Source organism: Bidens hawaiensis, unplaced genomic scaffold (genome assembly GCF_021521415.1).
Source record: "Bidens hawaiensis isolate Kalapana, Puna unplaced genomic scaffold, B.hawaiensis_p1.1 tig00002977_1, whole genome shotgun sequence".
NCBI classification, from domain to species: domain Eukaryota; kingdom Viridiplantae; phylum Streptophyta; class Magnoliopsida; order Asterales; family Asteraceae; genus Bidens; species Bidens hawaiensis.
Window position 1 is genome coordinate 1,808,237 of NW_027491160.1, and position 17,140 is coordinate 1,825,376.

Consider the following 17,140-nt stretch of genomic DNA (forward strand, 5'->3'; position numbering starts at 1 on the left):
TCATATAACTGCTACCCATACAAGTAGTTCGAATATTTTTTTAAAATGATAATAGAGGAAATCCAAAGGAGTACATTCTTATGGGTAAAAAATAGGGGCGACGAGAGGAACTTGATTGGTCGGGTTTGTGTGATTTTAGATTTTTAAAAAATTTGAAGTTTGGTATTGTATATTTCTCCGTTTCAAGCTTCTTGTTAGGTATTGGAGTTTTTTTAATAATATTTTAGGCTTTAAAATAAATATGGATGAATGATGATGACCATTAAACAAAATAGTTGTCTAGATATATTTTAGCCTTTAAACAAAATACGGTTCTACATATATTATTATAATAAAAACAATAGTTGTTTGGACATATATTTATGAATGTAGATTAATTGACAAAACACATCACACCATCTATTTTTTCATGGGTGCTCTAAAATTATATGGCATTTGCTCTAAATATCACAAAAACGACAAAGTAGCTGAAGAAAATGACATCGTTGTTTCTCTGTAAAATTCAAGTTTTTGTTTTTTCACCGGCGATTGGTGAGATGTTTGCGGAGATTTCATGACACTGGGTTCACTCGCTGAAATAAAATGAGTTCGCTTGTTAAATCGTACCTGTAAGTTATATATAAAACCGAAAATGAACCGGATTCGGCCGAACCTGATGACTTGTATGTGGCTCTGCCACTGCTTAACTCCATGTTACACAATATAAAGAAATTTCATTGTACCATCCTCACATATAGGAATTAGTGCATGCTTACAAGCAGGGCCGTATTTGAGAACACGAAAGACCTCGAGGATTTTATGTGAGCAAAAAAATGGGTTACTAAATATAAAACTTGTTTTTAGAGAGAAAACAAAAGATGACATCTAATGAGTCTATTTGGGCTAAAATACAAACTCGTTTTATTCTTTAAAACATTCGAAACTAAATAGAATTTTATTTTACAATTTTTTGTTAGGTTTATATTTCGTCTTGGCTTTTATTTAAAAAAAACTACATATAAAATGTAAAAGAATCTTATTTTAAAAAAAACTACATATAAAATGTAAAAGAATCTTAATATGAAAAATAAATTAACATGAATACCACAAACTAATTTGAAAAAAAAGGAAATTTTGGTACAAAGAAACCACAAACTAGTAAGAAAAAGAAAATTTTGGTACAAAGAAAAAAGAGAGGCGTTCTTCACAGGTTTGGAACCTGGGTTCAACTCCTTGCAAGCAAGTGTGCTAACCTATTGAGCCACATGCCAATTTTTTTCTAATTTGGGTTTGTTTATTAACTCATAAATTAATATACCTAACTTTATTTTTTTTCATTTTGGGCCCCGAAACATTTGGCCTTTGTGCGGTGGCACAACCCGCATATGCTACGGATCAGGCCTGCCGACATGCTAAAACAAAGAGATGCCAATCTTGGGTAGGTAGCTTGCTCCAATGCCACCAAGCCCAAATCGTCATCTGAAAGGATCTACACTTTTATCTGATACACATACTAATAAAAGTCATCGTTACCAAATGAATGTTAACTTTACTACTTTAAAATAAAAGGGGTTTTGACTTTAAAATATGGTTGCATCACTAACACATACTTGAAGAAACACTAACCGGACCCCGGGCAGATTACTGGTAACCTGGGGGTTAGATAGATGTTTCCCACGAGGGGTTAGACCCTTGGAAGATGGTTCTTCTGATAACTTGCAAAACAGACACCGTGAGCTCGTCACTGAGAAGGGGGGGGGGGGGGGGGGTTCCTCCTTGTGACCACCCTCCGGCGTGAGAATCAGACTAGATTGCTCTTTAAATATAAAAGTATATTAAGAGATTGCTAGAGCAGATATCAGGTATAATATGATGATAATGTAGTAAGATATGATAAGATGAGATGGTCATACCATTTGTGGTATTTATAGCCGAAGGTAGGTTTCCAAAGAGGTATGGCCGGCTGCAACAGTGTTCCTGTTCCACCAACAGTAGCCTACGCACGTGCCCTGCTGGTAGTTGGTGGGTAGGTAGCGGCTGATAGCGACCAGGCCTGTTGTATACTATTCCTGTTCCACCAACTGACGGCTACGCACGTGGTATGGCAGTAGTTGGTGAGTAGGCAGCGGCTAATAGTGACATACAGTGCAGGAGCATGCTGCTCGCCATACTGTTGTCAATAAGCTGTCGTATCTTTAGTCAGATCTTTTTCCCATACCTCGTCAGGTACAGTACAGAAGATCTTCCTGTATCGTACGGACTGGCTTATTTGGGCGGGAGTATTCCCCCTCCCGCCCTTGTGCGGGATAGTTCCCGGCTTCGCTCATTCCTTCAGGTGACACTGAGTGATTGAGAGCTAAGTGCCTTGTGCGTGTAGCCCTGCTGCGCGGGTGGCCTTCCCTGATGGCTTGTATCCGAGGCTGCGGGGACAGGCGGAGTCCACCATCGGGAGGCATTTCCTGCGGGACCAGCTTGCGTACTGCGCGTAAGGACGTCACGTCTCTGAGCATGGTTGGTCCTGCGGATCCAGTTGGTTTCTGCGCAGACGTCCCTCTTCAAGGTGAGTCTTGCGGGTCCAACTAGGCTCTGCTGGGACCTACCTCTTCAAGTCCCCCCAGTCCAATGTTCTTCTCATGAGTGTTTAATAAAGTGAGGTGAACTTTTGGACTTTAAGCAGAGGGTTTTGAAAAGGGTTTTTTAAGGTTTTCCATGGGGATTCTTCCCGCGGAAGTCCTTGTCACTTGCAGAAATTCCCGAGTTTCCTGCTTGGTCTTTGGGTATGATGCGGGTAGGCTGTAACCTCCTCGCAAGTCAGGAGCGTTGAGTCCCACTTGTGTGGATTCTCCGTGAGGTTTTGGTAGTTTTGAACATAGTGATCAATTATGTTAAAACCACCAATTCCATCCTGGAGCTTCAAACAACGTAGTTCTCAACGTTCCCGCTATGCGGGGATGTTATTTCCGTTTACGCAAGCATTGCCCAGAAGATCCTTCTTGGTTTCAATTCCCAGCGGAGTGCTAGGTATGTGAAGGGTTTTGCCTTAACACTGTACCTGCGCTCGTCTTACGGTTACTTTACTTCTAAGGTATTCCTGGCGTCAATTCCCTGCGGGTGCTAGGTATGTGAAGGGTTTTGCCTTTACACTGTACCCGCACCCGTCTTATAGTTACTTGGCTGCCGAGGTACTTGGCTTCAATTCCCTGCGGGTGCTAGGTATGTGAAGGGTTTTGCCTTAACACTGTACCCGCATCCGTCTTACGGTTACTTGTTCGCCAAGGTTTTCTTGGCTTCAATTCCCTGCGGGTGCTAGGTATGTGAAGGGTTTTGCCTTAACACTGTACCCGCATCCGTCTTACGGTTACTTTTCGCCAAGGTTTTCTTGGCTTCAATTCCCTGCGGGTGCTAGGTATGTGAAGGGTTTTGCCTTTACACTGTACCCGCACCCGTCTTATAGTTACTTGGTTGCCGAGGTACTTGGCTTCAATTCCCTGCGGGTGCTAGGTATGTGAAGGGTTTTGCCTTAACATTGTACCCGCATCCGTCTTACGGTTACTTGTTCGCCAAGGTAAGGGGGTATTTTCCCGCTTACTTTTTAATATTTTTTAATTTTGAATTTTGAAATTCGAAAGGTTGGTGGAAAGATAGGAACAGTCCAAACCTCTGAAACGTCGTGCGACAGTTTCTTCTGACTGTGTCAGGACGTGCAGGAAGTTATGGTGACGTGACATTATATGGTCATTCCAGACGCTTTTTCAAGCGCGTGGGCGCGATTTTTCGGGCGCGTGGTCGCGAAATTACTGGCACACGTCCTGTCAACAGCTGTTGCCAACCTGCTTTTTGCCACGTGTCATAGTTTCATTGCACCTTCGATTTCTCTCTCCTCCGCATTAAATTCACCGCATTAATTGCGATTAGTATATAAAGGGGGAGAGGCCTCTTTGTAATCCACACTTTCACCTTTCTTCTTCTTCTTAGTGATTTCCGGCAAATACTCCCCTTTTCAGGCAAGCATTTTCCCGAAATCACTTTCTTCTTTCTGCAAAATGTCTTCTCATGATGCTGAAGCTGTAGCCGACGATAGGAGTACTGCTGGCGAGTGCCAGTGTGCTCTACCTGTCGATCAGTACCAGTACATCGTCAGGAAGTTCATGCTTGAGTCTCTTGAGCCTGAGTTTCCTGAATCCCACCAGACTGTGTACGATGCCCCCAGTGGCAAGATCGGGGTATATGCTGCATTCTTTGTCTATGGGAACCTTAGGTTTCCTTTGACAAAGTTTGTGTACCGTGTCCTGGAGAGGCACGGTGTGCACCTGACCGAGGTGCATCCGATGGCGATTGCCAAGGTCCGGCACTTCGAGTGGGTGTGCCGGATTCTGGGTATTGAGCCCTATGTGGACCGCCTGATGACCTTCTATACTTGGAGGTGCGTCCAGGGGTGGTACACCCTGACAACCCGTATTAAGGGTTTGAAGATCTGCGTGACCGAGCGCAGTCTCCGATCGTGGAAGCGGGAGTTCTTCTACATCTCTGCCCGCGCCATCCCCATTGCCATGAAGTTTAAGAAGGGTCAAGCGCTTCCGAGCCTTCACGCTTCCAGCTACCAGGAGGCGGAATGGTTCGCGAAGATATCCCGGGTCCAATCTCCGGTTTACCGGTTTGCGGAGTCCGGGATGGTGCTGCTGGGGATGAGCCGGGTATGGAAGGAGGCGTCTCGGTTTCCCATCCTTCTCGAATATGGTTTGAACTCTATTCCTTATGGTATGTCTTGTCTTTCTTGCTGATATTAGTTTGTCTTCTAACTGTTTCTTTTCTTTCAGAGGGGAATGATTTGGAGTCGCTCCTGTTCCCGCGGGAAGCTGACGGTCCCGTGCGGGTGGGCACTCGTGCTCTGGATGACAATGAGTTGCCCATCCTGGAGCAAACGGCGGATCGGTTTGTGGAGGTCTATCCGCCGGGCCAAGAGATCCTGAGCCACCGGCGGCCAGGTAAGGCGATATTCTATCCTCAACCCCTCAATGCTGTACCCGCTGCTGGATTTCCTTACATCATGTCTTCTTCTGAGGAATCCGCAGATGGTCCTCCCCTTGTGCGGAAGAAGAAGGCTGCCGGAGGGAAAGGAAAGGAGAAGGTGGCCTCCACGGCTGATTCGGTGCTTCTATCTGACACCGAGTCAGATAGTGAAGAGGTGGCGGGGAACCCCGGTGGTGAGAAGACCACTGCTCCGGAGGCTACGACTGTTACCTCCGGAGAACCAATGACGACGACGGTGACCGGCGTCAAGAGACCGGCCCCATCGGGCTTGTCCCCGCCCCTCCGTACGTTCAGGCTCAAGAAAACCCGTAAGTACAAACATTCTTTTTGTAGATTTATCATACTTCATAAATTTATTAACACTTATCTTCTTGTGCAGGCGTGGATGTTGACGCATTCCAGGGTGAAGTACCGAGTAGTACCTCTCCGCCGATGACGGTAGGCTTGGTCAGCCTACCTGAGGCGTCGACCCAGGCGCCTGCGCCTGGTCCCGCTGGTTCAGTTGCTCACTCTGAGCCGACTGTTCCAGCCGAGTTTACGCCATCGCCGGCCGTGAGTGCGATTTTTACGGCGTCCTTCACCGAGCCGGCGGTTACGATTGCTGCAGATTCTGCGGCAGCGACTGCGGCGGCTGCCACCATGCCCCCGCCACCGGCACCGATGGCCGGCCCATCAGGTACGCATGGGAGTACTCGCCAGTCTTTGCCACCTTCCCATCTGCCTGACCTTTTGGATGGGTTTCCTTTGGGTTCAGGTGATGGGTTCGGCGGTTATCGGCCTGTTATAGACCCTACATGTGCGTAGGGTTCCTTTGGCCCTTTTTCACTTAATTTTTTTTTATCTTTCCTAACTGCTTTTTTGTTTTTTGCAGTGTCGGATTCCAATGAAGTGTATGTTCCGCGATGGAACATACGCCGAGGAACAACCCTTCGTACCCCTGTGGAGTGCGTGGACTGGGCTCGCCACGCTGCTCCTCATGGTGCGTTGGGGGAAGCCATGGCTAGCTACCAGGAGGGTAGGCTAACCAATGAGCTTCGGGTTCTCCAGGCCCGGATGCAGCCGCGCGTCGAGCTGCTTTGTCGTGAAAACGATAAGTTGAAAGCAGCTCGCGCCAAGGACGTATCTCAGGCGCGTGCTCTTCGGGAGGAGAACCAACGATTGACCGCAGCTGCTGCGGAGAAGGAGAAGGCCTTCAAGGCCCTCGAGGTTGAAGTTCAAGCGCGACTCGAGGCCCGCTCCAAGGCTGCCCAAGCTGTTAACGAACAGCTTCGGCTGGCTAAGGAGACTGCGAGGAACGCGACTGAGAGGGCTACCAAGGCTGAAGCCGTTGCTGAGCCTTTACGCATGGAGAACGAGGAGCTCAAGGCCCAATTAGAGGCTCTCCAACGTGCTCATGATGCCTTGGCCATGGAAGATGCCAAGAAGCTCCAAGAGATCCTGGACCAGAGGGGCGTGCTTGACCACACAGAGCGGAAGCTTAAGGGCGTTGAAGAGGCTGCTGCAAAGGAAGTGCAACTTGCCAACCTCAATAAAAGCGAAGCCGAACGCGCCTGCACCCAAGCCCTGGTTGCCAAGGAATGGCTTCTTCGAGAAGCGTTGCCTCAGGTATTTTAGCTTTACGTCTTCACGCTTTCCTTTGTACATAGAAAAGGTGTTTTGACACTTGTATTTTCTTTGTAGGTTGTGCATCGGGTCTTCTCAGAGACATCCTACGACGATGCTATGAGCGCAGCCCTCAACGCTTCTCACGAGGATGGGGAACGGGCTGGCTTCCTGCTTGGTCTAGGGTTCGTTGAGAAAGGCTTCCCGCCTTCCAACTTCCCTTTGTACAATGTTGACACTGAAGCCATATATGACCAAGCAGTAAATCAATATGCTGCCTTCCCGCATCCAGTGGTGGAGAAGGTTAACCAAGTAGCTGCTGCTGATGATGGGTTAGCCGTCCTTAAAGTCTTCCTCGAACCGCCCCGTTCTTCCGATGGAGCGGGTCCAAGTGGAGGCGGCCCTGAGGCTTGATCCCGAAGATCCCTTCCCATTGCTAGGATAGTCTTGTACGGATGTATTTATTTTCTTTTCGTAGGCGGGTAGTTACCCGGCCATTCTTGTAATAATTCATTTGTGAAATATTAATCTTTTTGCGTATAAGATTGTTATTTCCTTCTTTGGGTTCCTTGCTTTATAAACTTATGACTTGCATATTTAGTTTAAATTAGCAATTTTCCAAGTGTTTAGAATAAGTGGTTGATAATAGGTGTGAAGTTTTGCTTCCTCTTTCGTGATTGTGCGGGTAGAACCGTCACTTGCACTTAGTAGGATGGCAAAACTTTACCCTTATCTGACCTGCGTGTAGGTTTTCCTCATCTTTTGAGGATAAGTTAACCTTTGAACGTGGTTGATAATAGGTGTGAAGTTTTGCTTCCTCTTTCGTGATTGTGCGGGTAGAACCGTCACTTGCACTTAGTAGGATGGCAAAACTTTACCCTTATCTGACCTGCGTGTAGGTTTTCCTCATCCTTTGAGGATAAGTTAACCTTTGAACGTGGTTGATAATAGGTGTGAAGTTTTGCTTCCCCTTTCGTGATTGTGCGGGTAGAACCGTCACTTGCACTTAGTAGGATGGCAAAACTTTACCCTTTATCTGACCTGCGTGTAGGTTTTCCTCATCCTTTGAGGATAAGTTAACCTTTGAACGTGGTTGATAATAGGTGTGAAGTTTTGCTTCCTCTTTCGTGATTGTGCGGGTAGAACCGTCACTTGCACTTAGTAGGATGGCAAAACTTTACCCTTATCTGACCTGCGTGTAGGTTTTCCTCATCCTTTGAGGATAAGTTAACCTTTGAACGTGGTTGATAATAGGTGTGAAGTTTTGCTTCCCCTTTCGTGATTGTGCGGGTAGAACCGTCACTTGCACTTAGTAGGATGGCAAAACTTTACCCTTATCTGACCTGCGTGAAGGTTTGCCACGTTATTGGGTTCGTGCGGGTAGGACCGCCTTCCCACGCAATGACTTCACGTAATTATGCGGTGAAAACCGGCATATTAGTGTTCAGAAAAGTATAAATGTAAAATCATCAGCTTCGATGTTCTTAAAGAGAATCATTTCCATTAGAAGTGGCTCTTGGCCTTTTCTTTACAAATTGGAATTGATTTACATGCAAACTGTGTAAATGAGCTCCCTTCCATGTTGTTGGGATGGGAGTGCCATCGAGCCGATACGCACCTGGTTCGGGATCTCGTTCTTTACGCAGCATGTAGTCTCGATATTGAAGCCGGAATTTTGATTCGTGTTTTCCCCAGCTGGGGTTCTATACGCACCCGCCTGCTCAGCCTTTATTGCGCCACGAGGTGCGCGAGCGTCCCATCTCTGACAAATGCTTCGACCATGTCTTTTACGTCTGTGCATTCTTCAGTGTTGTGGCCTTTTGTCTTGTGAAAGTCACAGTATTTGCTCCGATCAGCATCGTGACGATGTCGGATTATTGGAGGCTTTGGCCACGGGAGCTCTTCAGTGGCGAATATCTCAGTGACGCTTTTGCTGAGTGGCGTCCATCTGGATTTCCGGTGCGGCTGTGCATTATCCCTTCCGCCCAATCGATGTTGCAAGCCGGATGAGGTGTCAAAGTTTACCCTTGACTGCCAAATGCCTTGCTTCCGCTTTTTATTTAGTCGGGCGGTGAGGACGTTGTCTTCTCTCGTCTTCTGAGTGTAGAGGTTTGTGCTCTGTGGGAGATCTCTACCCAGTTGCTTCTCCGTTTCCGCATAGCGTTTTGCTGCTGTCATGATGGCATCCCATGTGGATGGCATGCCATCTTTACCCGTTAGGGTGCGGATGAGCTCTGGGTCGTGCGCGCCCTGGATGAAGGCAGCGCGAACAAGATCTTCGCTGATATTGCCCAAACTTAGCTTCTTTGAGTTGAAGCGAGTGATGAAGTTTGGCAGAGATTCATCTTCTTCTCGTATGCATTTGAGGATTGTCCATTGCTCCTCGGTATACTTCCGTTGCTGGCTGAAGTGTTGGCTAAACTTCTGCTGGAAGTCTGCCCAGTCGTAGATGTGGTTGACCGGTAGACGATCAAACCAAGCTCTAGCAGCCCCAACAAGCGTCATTTGGAACATGTAGCACCAGGTGGGTTCCGTCCAATTGCTGACGGTTGCCCCCGCTATGAACCTGTTCAAATGATCGTCTGGATCAGATATACCGTCATATGTGCCTATGTTAGGCATTTGTTTGGCACTCTTTGGGGCGATTGCTTCCGCAATGTCCCTTGCAAACTTGGACGTTCCTGCATTTGCAATGTTTGGTCTGAACGTTTTGGAGAAGTCTCGTGGACTTCCACATGTGCTTTTTGGTTTGAAGGCTTGTCCAAAATGCCTTTTCGGTTGGGATTCCATTTCCTTACGCTTCCCTTTTGCCCTATGGCGAGGGTTCGCGTCGGAGTCGGATTCCTCCGAGTCATCCAAGTAATCTTCGAATTCGTCAGCCTGTTGGACGGAACGCAAGCGTTCGTCCAACTCAGCCTGGAATTCCTTTTGTCGTGCCTCCGCCCATGCCTTGACTTCATCGAGAGTTTGGCGGGGGAGTCTTCGTTTCTCAACCTGGGTATCAGTGGATCCCAGTAGGCGATCATTTACTGCACTTGCCCCAGCCTGAGTAACTGGGGTAGTGTTCGTAAAATTTACTTCACTTGCCCCGGCTTGGGTAACCGGGGTAGTGTTTGTAAAAACTGTGTTACCGGCGTTCATCCCAGTAGCTGGGGTTGTGGTTACCGGAATTTCTCTAACCATCTTTGTAGAAGTTTGAAAAAACTGGAGAAAAATAAAGTTCTAGCTTTATGCACGGATGGCGCCAATGAAGAAACACTAACCGGACCCCGGGCAGATTACTGGTAACCTGGGGGTTAGATAGATGTTTCCCACGAGGGGTTAGACCCTTGGAAGATGGTTCTTCTGATAACCTGCAAAACAGACACCGTGAGCTCGTCACTGAGAAGGGGGGGGTTCCTCCTTGTGACCACCCTCCGGCGTGAGAATCAGACTAGATTGCTCTTTAAATATAAAAGTATATTAAGAGATTGCTAGAGCAGATATCAGGTATAATATGATGATAATGTAGTAAGATATGATAAGATGAGATGGTCATACCATTTGTGGTATTTATAGCCGAAGGTAGGTTTCCAAAGAGGTATGGCCGGCTGCAACAGTGTTCCTGTTCCACCAACAGTAGCCTACGCACGTGCCCTGCTGGTAGTTGGTGGGTAGGTAGCGGCTGATAGCGACCAGGCCTGTTGTATACTATTCCTGTTCCACCAACTGACGGCTACGCACGTGGTATGGCAGTAGTTGGTGAGTAGGCAGCGGCTAATAGTGATATACAGTGCAGGAGCATGCTGCTCGCCATACTGTTGTCAATAAGCTGTCGTATCTTTAGTCAGATCTTTTTCCCATACCTCGTCAGGTACAGTACAGAAGATCTTCCTGTATCGTACGGACTGGCTTATTTGGGCGGAGTATTCCCCCTCCCGCCCTTGTGCGGGATAGTTCCCGGCTTCGCTCATTCCTTCAGGTGACACTGAGTGATTGAGAGCTAAGTGCCTTGTGCGTGTAGCCCTGCTGCGCGGGTGGCCTTCCCTGATGGCTTGTATCCGAGGCTGCGGGGACAGGCGGAGTCCTTCACCATCGGGAGGCATTTCCTGCGGGACCAGCTTGCGTACTGCGCGTAAGGACGTCACGTCTCTGAGCATGGTTGGTCCTGCGGATCCAGTTGGTTTCTGCGCAGACGTCCCTCTTCAAGGTGAGTCTTGCGGGTCCAACTAGGCTCTGCTGGGACCTACCTCTTCAATACTTTAGCAAAACTTTAAGTGGACATAATACTACATACTATAGATTATAGCATTATAATTGTCACTATACACATAAATCAAACTATATCTTGTACGAGTTTGAAACTATAACACTATAAGGATTGACCATCATTATTCCAACCATAACAACGGTTTGTACAACCATGGCATGCCGAAAAGACATTGCCGGTTTCCCTCCCTATAAGTCTATGACCACAACACACTGAACTATTCCCGTCGGAAGCTATATAACAACCCCAATGACAATTGGAGACTCATCGCACAAGTTGCAACAAGCTTGACATTGTACCACCTTTATCATTTGTTTCTCTATCACGCGTGATGTCAAGTATGCATACCGTCCCAAAATATGTAAAAGAGGGGATCTATAACTTATGATAGTATGGCTAAGGTATACTACACTATCACTGCACTACACAACTAAACTGAATAGAGTTCACATGTGAAACTATCAGTTTCATCTATATGTAAAATACCCTTACGAGCTCTATACTCATGCCAATATAGGTCGTCCCCCCCCCCTTGTTTTTTTGCGCAATGGTGTAAACTTACCTGTTTTCGCCCGAAATTTTTTATACGTAGTGTAAATTTACCCGTTTCCGACTTAAAATTTGAGCCTGACCCCCCTCCCCCTGCGTTTATGATTTCTTCAATACATTTTGAGTATCCCCCCCCCCCCCACGACAAACTCGTTCAAGCTTCGCCAATGATTCTCTTTCCCACGTACGATACTCTCTAATACTAAAGTATCTGCTTAATGAAATTGCTAGCTTAAAAAAGTATATCCGCGCACCTTAAAGTATTCACATGGTTAAAGTATTGGCCTTAGCAGGGCGAGTACTCATGCTCTGCGAGAACTTAACTGTGTGATTATACTTTATAATATGCGAGAACTATATATCACTATGCGATTAGTTTATACTATGTGAGAACTATCACAATGTGATTACTATCTCGTGAATGCAAAGTACTCTATCATTGCAATCTTGAGTTTTTTATTTAAGTGTTTGGAAAAGAAAAAGAAAATTTTTCTTTTTTCATTATTGAGTTTTTTTTAAAGAACAAAAAAAGAGAATAGAAAGAAAAGTTAGGGTTTTTTTCCTATAAAACTTTGCAGACAAATATGGCATGATTGTAAAAGAAAAGTTTATAACCATACACAATATTACTAATTTACCCTATCTTTTGTTTCCTATCTAACTCAAGAATAAGGACATAATTGTAAAGTTATAATTTTTTTCCTATATTTTCCTTTCTATCTAACTCAATAATGTAAATAACACTTTCTTTTCTTTTCTTTTATTTTAACTCGAAAATGTCTTTTAAGTATATAATTTCTTTTTTTTTTCTTCTCCTATCCAATCTTCTCATTTCTTTTCCTTGTATTTTAGCCCGAGAATGCAGTGTATGAAAACGTTTAAACATCAAAACTCTGTTATTAAATTAAAACAATCATATTATGTGTCAAATTTCAAATGTTACTTTCTTATATATTTGCAATTCTAAATTAGGAAAATATCAAATGCATTTATTTTAGGTTGTTGCGCTGGTTGTTAACCAAGAAAAGTCAGTTAACTATCACTTGTTTAAACACAAAAATAGAAATCTCTCTCAAAAACTTGTTTAATAAGTTGCCATAAATATATACATAAACAACTGGATTGATGTTATCCACATATTCTTTTCCAAGTATTGAAAACTTCTTGTATTTTTGAGAATATCTAATGTAATAGTAACTGATTTTTAAAAATTTTTACAATTAAATCACTCATGCATATTTTTCTCTAATCGAGTCACTAAACCTTCATATCAAGTCTCAATGATTCTTTTTTTACATCAAGAAAGAAATTGAGGATAAGATGTGGGGTCGGAATTTGCAATATATGTAGTTAAATTAAAAAAAATTTAAAAATTTAAAAACACATTAATTATATTAAAATTTAAAAAATAAAAAATAAAATTCACGTCATCACTCAACGTCAACGTCAACTTCAAAAAAAAGATAAAAAGATTTCCTATGTGAAACAAACAAGAAAGAGGCTAAAAAAACATGTTAAAACTTTTAATTTAATAAAATAATTGTAACACTTTTTAAAGTTGAGTGACCTAATTAGAACACTTTTGAAAGTTGGTTACTATTATATTAAGTTGCCTATTTTAAAATGAGTTATAGTTTTAGCATAGCCGTGCACCAACTTTTATTGAATTATAATTTATTTATAGTAATAACTAGTATTTTGCCCGACGCGTAGCGCCAGGGCAAGTCAATAAAACACAGGCGGCGGTCAAACCCAAGCGTCGAGGCGGTAAGTTTACGCGAATTTGGTCAGTTTTGGTTACGTGCGTTATGGTATCGAAACTAAAACAAAAAATATATATAATAATTGAGGTGGACCAGGGGGTTGCATTGGTCGGTTAAACTCAGGCTTTGGTAAAACCTGAGTGTTGTCGATCACGGGCGTTCAGGTGGTGTGTCAACGCAAATTCGGTCGGTCTTCATCACGTTTGTCACAGTACCGAAACTAAAACAAAAACAAATTTGGCACTCGGTCGGCGTTCGCTGCGTCATACAGTACCGGAACTAAAACAAAATACAGTGAGTCTACACAAATTCAGTGAGCTTCCATCAAGTTCGTTATAGTACTGAAACTAAAAAAATAAAATTGACATTTGATCGATTTACGTTATATTCGTTATTGTAAAATAACTAAACAAAAAAAAAATACCCGGCAACCACTAAGGTGGCCTCCAAACAACCAATAGATGTCGTTGTGGCACAAAAGTGGTCCTTTATACTATATAATAATAATAATAATAATAATAATACATCATCTGTATTTGCTATTGCAGTTCCTAATCTTTCATTTTCATTGTATTTCACACACAATCTTATGAAGTATCATATGACACATAATTCCCGGTAGCTCTTCTATCTCTATAGATCTATATCTATAGTTACAATAAAAAAATTTTATTTTTTTTTCTTCATTTTCAATTAAATAATATTTTGTATATATTTATGATTACCTTTTCTCTCCCGTTCACTCATAACCACTTTTAAAAAATATTAATAAAAAATTATAAATGGTAAATAGTGTTTTTTCAAATTTACTAATTAATAGTAATTTTTCCTCTCTCTACCACTCACAACTACTTTATAAAATATAAAGAACACACTCACGTATTTACAGAGGAGTTGTTGTGAATGCTCTAACCCTATGTTTGTTATATAAGTTTGCGGTTGTAGACTAGTGAGATGTCGAGAAATCACAGCCTTTGTGTATAACCGTGCCATTGTTCCTTTAGCATAAATGCAAGTGCCTAGATTGTGAAATTTCCTAATTTTTCATCTTTGTGATTACCATTTACCTATGTAGCAAGTTCTTCTTCTCTAAAAAAACATTGTTTTGTTCTTCTTCTTCATCATCATTTGAATAACTTGACTTTGACAATTGAAAATCAGTTATTATATTCTTATTGTTAATTATCAATTCATTCTGTTTCTATCAATCTTATTTTTATTACAAATTAAATTAGTTTTTAGTATCTTATAATGATTAACCAACAGTTACTTCTGATTTATCTACGGATTTTTTAGAGACACCGGGGGATTTTGCTATCCTTTATACGGGGCCTTATAGCCCGTATAGCTCACGTATAGCCTTATACGGAGCGTAGGGAGGGGGGGGGGGGGTTGACCCTTTATCTATCACGTTCCATCTGTTGCTCTCTCTCAGCAATCATTTCTTGGTCATAATCGATATGACCTAGTCATTAACTACTCAGTTAGTACTTAGTAGATACATGTCAGTGTTAAGCTCCTACTTATGATCTTTTGCGCTAGTAGCTTTTTGCTTTGGCATTGGTATCAGATTACATCGGGATTCCTTAGTATGCTATTACGTGGAAGTCAATACAACTTTCGTTGGTAACAGTCATACCCATTTTTTTAATAATAAACATGTGAAACGATGCAACATACTTGGGAACAAAAACAAATTTTATCAAATAAATTATCAAAAAAGTTTCCTCATATAAACTTTTGAAATTTTCACAAAAATGAAAATATTTAACTGATTTTATTATTTGTTTTATTTTGCAACCAATTATGTTTAAACTGCTGGCGAGTTCATCAATATTATCCGGTTGGTTATTGTTTGATGAAATGTTTGACAACTTGCGACTTCTATCTACTACTGCATTAAGAAGTGCACAAAAACATGTTTTGCACTAGAATCGGGTAAAAATCCGACCTACAACTAGTTGGAATTCAACCCAGCTGGTTAGGATATTATTGGAGAGACCTCTTTGAAGCTGGGTTGTGTTAAACTGAGTTGAAAACCGGCACTTTCCGTTTGAAGCAACTTCTTTTTTACCCGTTGTCCCCCATTTGTGAGTAAAAGGTAATGGATGTGTTGTTTTAATCAAAACACTTGGAAATGATTTCTAATATCTGAAAACTTATAAGTGTTCAATAATCTCTCATAATCACACTCAAATGGCATCTGGTCTGTCACAATATTCCATTGGATTTTGATCTCCGTCAAGCAGCATAATGGTGGTAGAGATCCCACCTACAACTAGGAACCTAAATATATGGGAAAATTATTTGAATTGTTGAGCGGTCTAAATAAAACTCGATGCAAGAAATCTGGTGACTTCTTAAGTTAAATTGAAATTTTGAAAAACAATAATAACAAGTAAACACCAAAGGACAACACCAAACAACGACGACGAGTAAGTACCAAACAACGACGACGAGTAAGTACCAAACAACGACAACACGCCTATTAATTAAAAACAAAAGAAAAATTATTATTGCCTTTATGATATTTAAGATTTTACATTGTTTACGCTTACTTTAAGTTTTAGATTAAAATTTATTTATAAAATCTATATTTAATTGTTTTATATAATATGTAATGTCTCTCTTGGTTTACCTATGTATCCAAAACTAATCAAAGTATCCAGGTGCAATAAATTCAAAAAAGATGTACTAAAGTTACGTAATTGAACAAATCACATGTATAAAAATGACACTTAACTCAAAAGAGAAAATAAATAAAATAAACGAAAATACCAATGTAACCCTGACTTAACAGACAAAATGGACGGGGTTATAAAAAAAAATGCTAAAATGACAAGTTTTAGAAAAGTGAGCAAGCCATTTGTATTAAATTCAAAAACAATACTAAATTACGTAATTAGACAAACCACATGTACCAAAATGACACTTAACTTTATATTTTAATATTAAAAATTCTTTCACAAAAAAATAGTTATTAAACTCAAATCAATTTTCAAACTGGTTTCAACTTGAAATGGCTTCAACACTCCTGAATCAACCAAGGGTTGGGTTTCCTCTCCTAAAGCGGGGTTGAACCCTGACACGGTTTCAACAAAAACCGATTTCAATTTGCTTTGACCCAAGTCAACCCGGTTTATAACCTGACCCACTTCACCAGAAAAAAACAGTTTTGGACCCGACCCAACACGCCAGTTCGTAAATCATTTCGAAATCTCGTTCCCTAAAACCGGTTTTGGACTCAAGGATTTAGAAAAGCATGCCAAAAAATAGTTTTTTATTTGTCCCGCTTTGGTTCAAACCCGGGCCCAATCTATTTGATAGGTTCGAACAATTTTCTTCCCAAACCAGCTTATAACCCGAAACCGATATTTACAAACCGATTTTGTTTTGTTTGCCAACCCAGTTCAGTCTATAAACCAACCGGTTTAGTACAAAACCGATTTTGTAAACCTCTAATTGCACTTGGTGACAAATATTATGCTGGCTTTTGATAATTTGTAACACTAATTGCATTGGGTCTTGGCAATACTCCAGTAGTCCAGTGGCCCAGCCCCTAACATGATTTAGTGGCAACTCATATTTAACTTCAAACATGTTTTCAAACCCATTAAGTTCCGGCCCATCAATCACTTTCAGATTTATCCATTTAAATTTCAGCCCATCATTTAATGGATTCCTTTGTGATTTAATAACAAAATCACTTACCGACTTTGAGGTCTTCTAAATTAATTCTCTCACCCAAGTTCCACCCAATATACGAATTATTAAGAAACACTATTAGGGTAATTAATATTATGATAAACTTGATTAAATTTCTTTAATAAAGGTTCGTGTCATCCATCCATGGCTTGCGCCAACCGAGTCCGCCATGCATACTGTGCAAGCCCTGAGATGTTCGCATCAAGTAACGTGCACCTTAGTTGACGTGTGCGCAACACATGAACCCGTGCCACCCATGTAT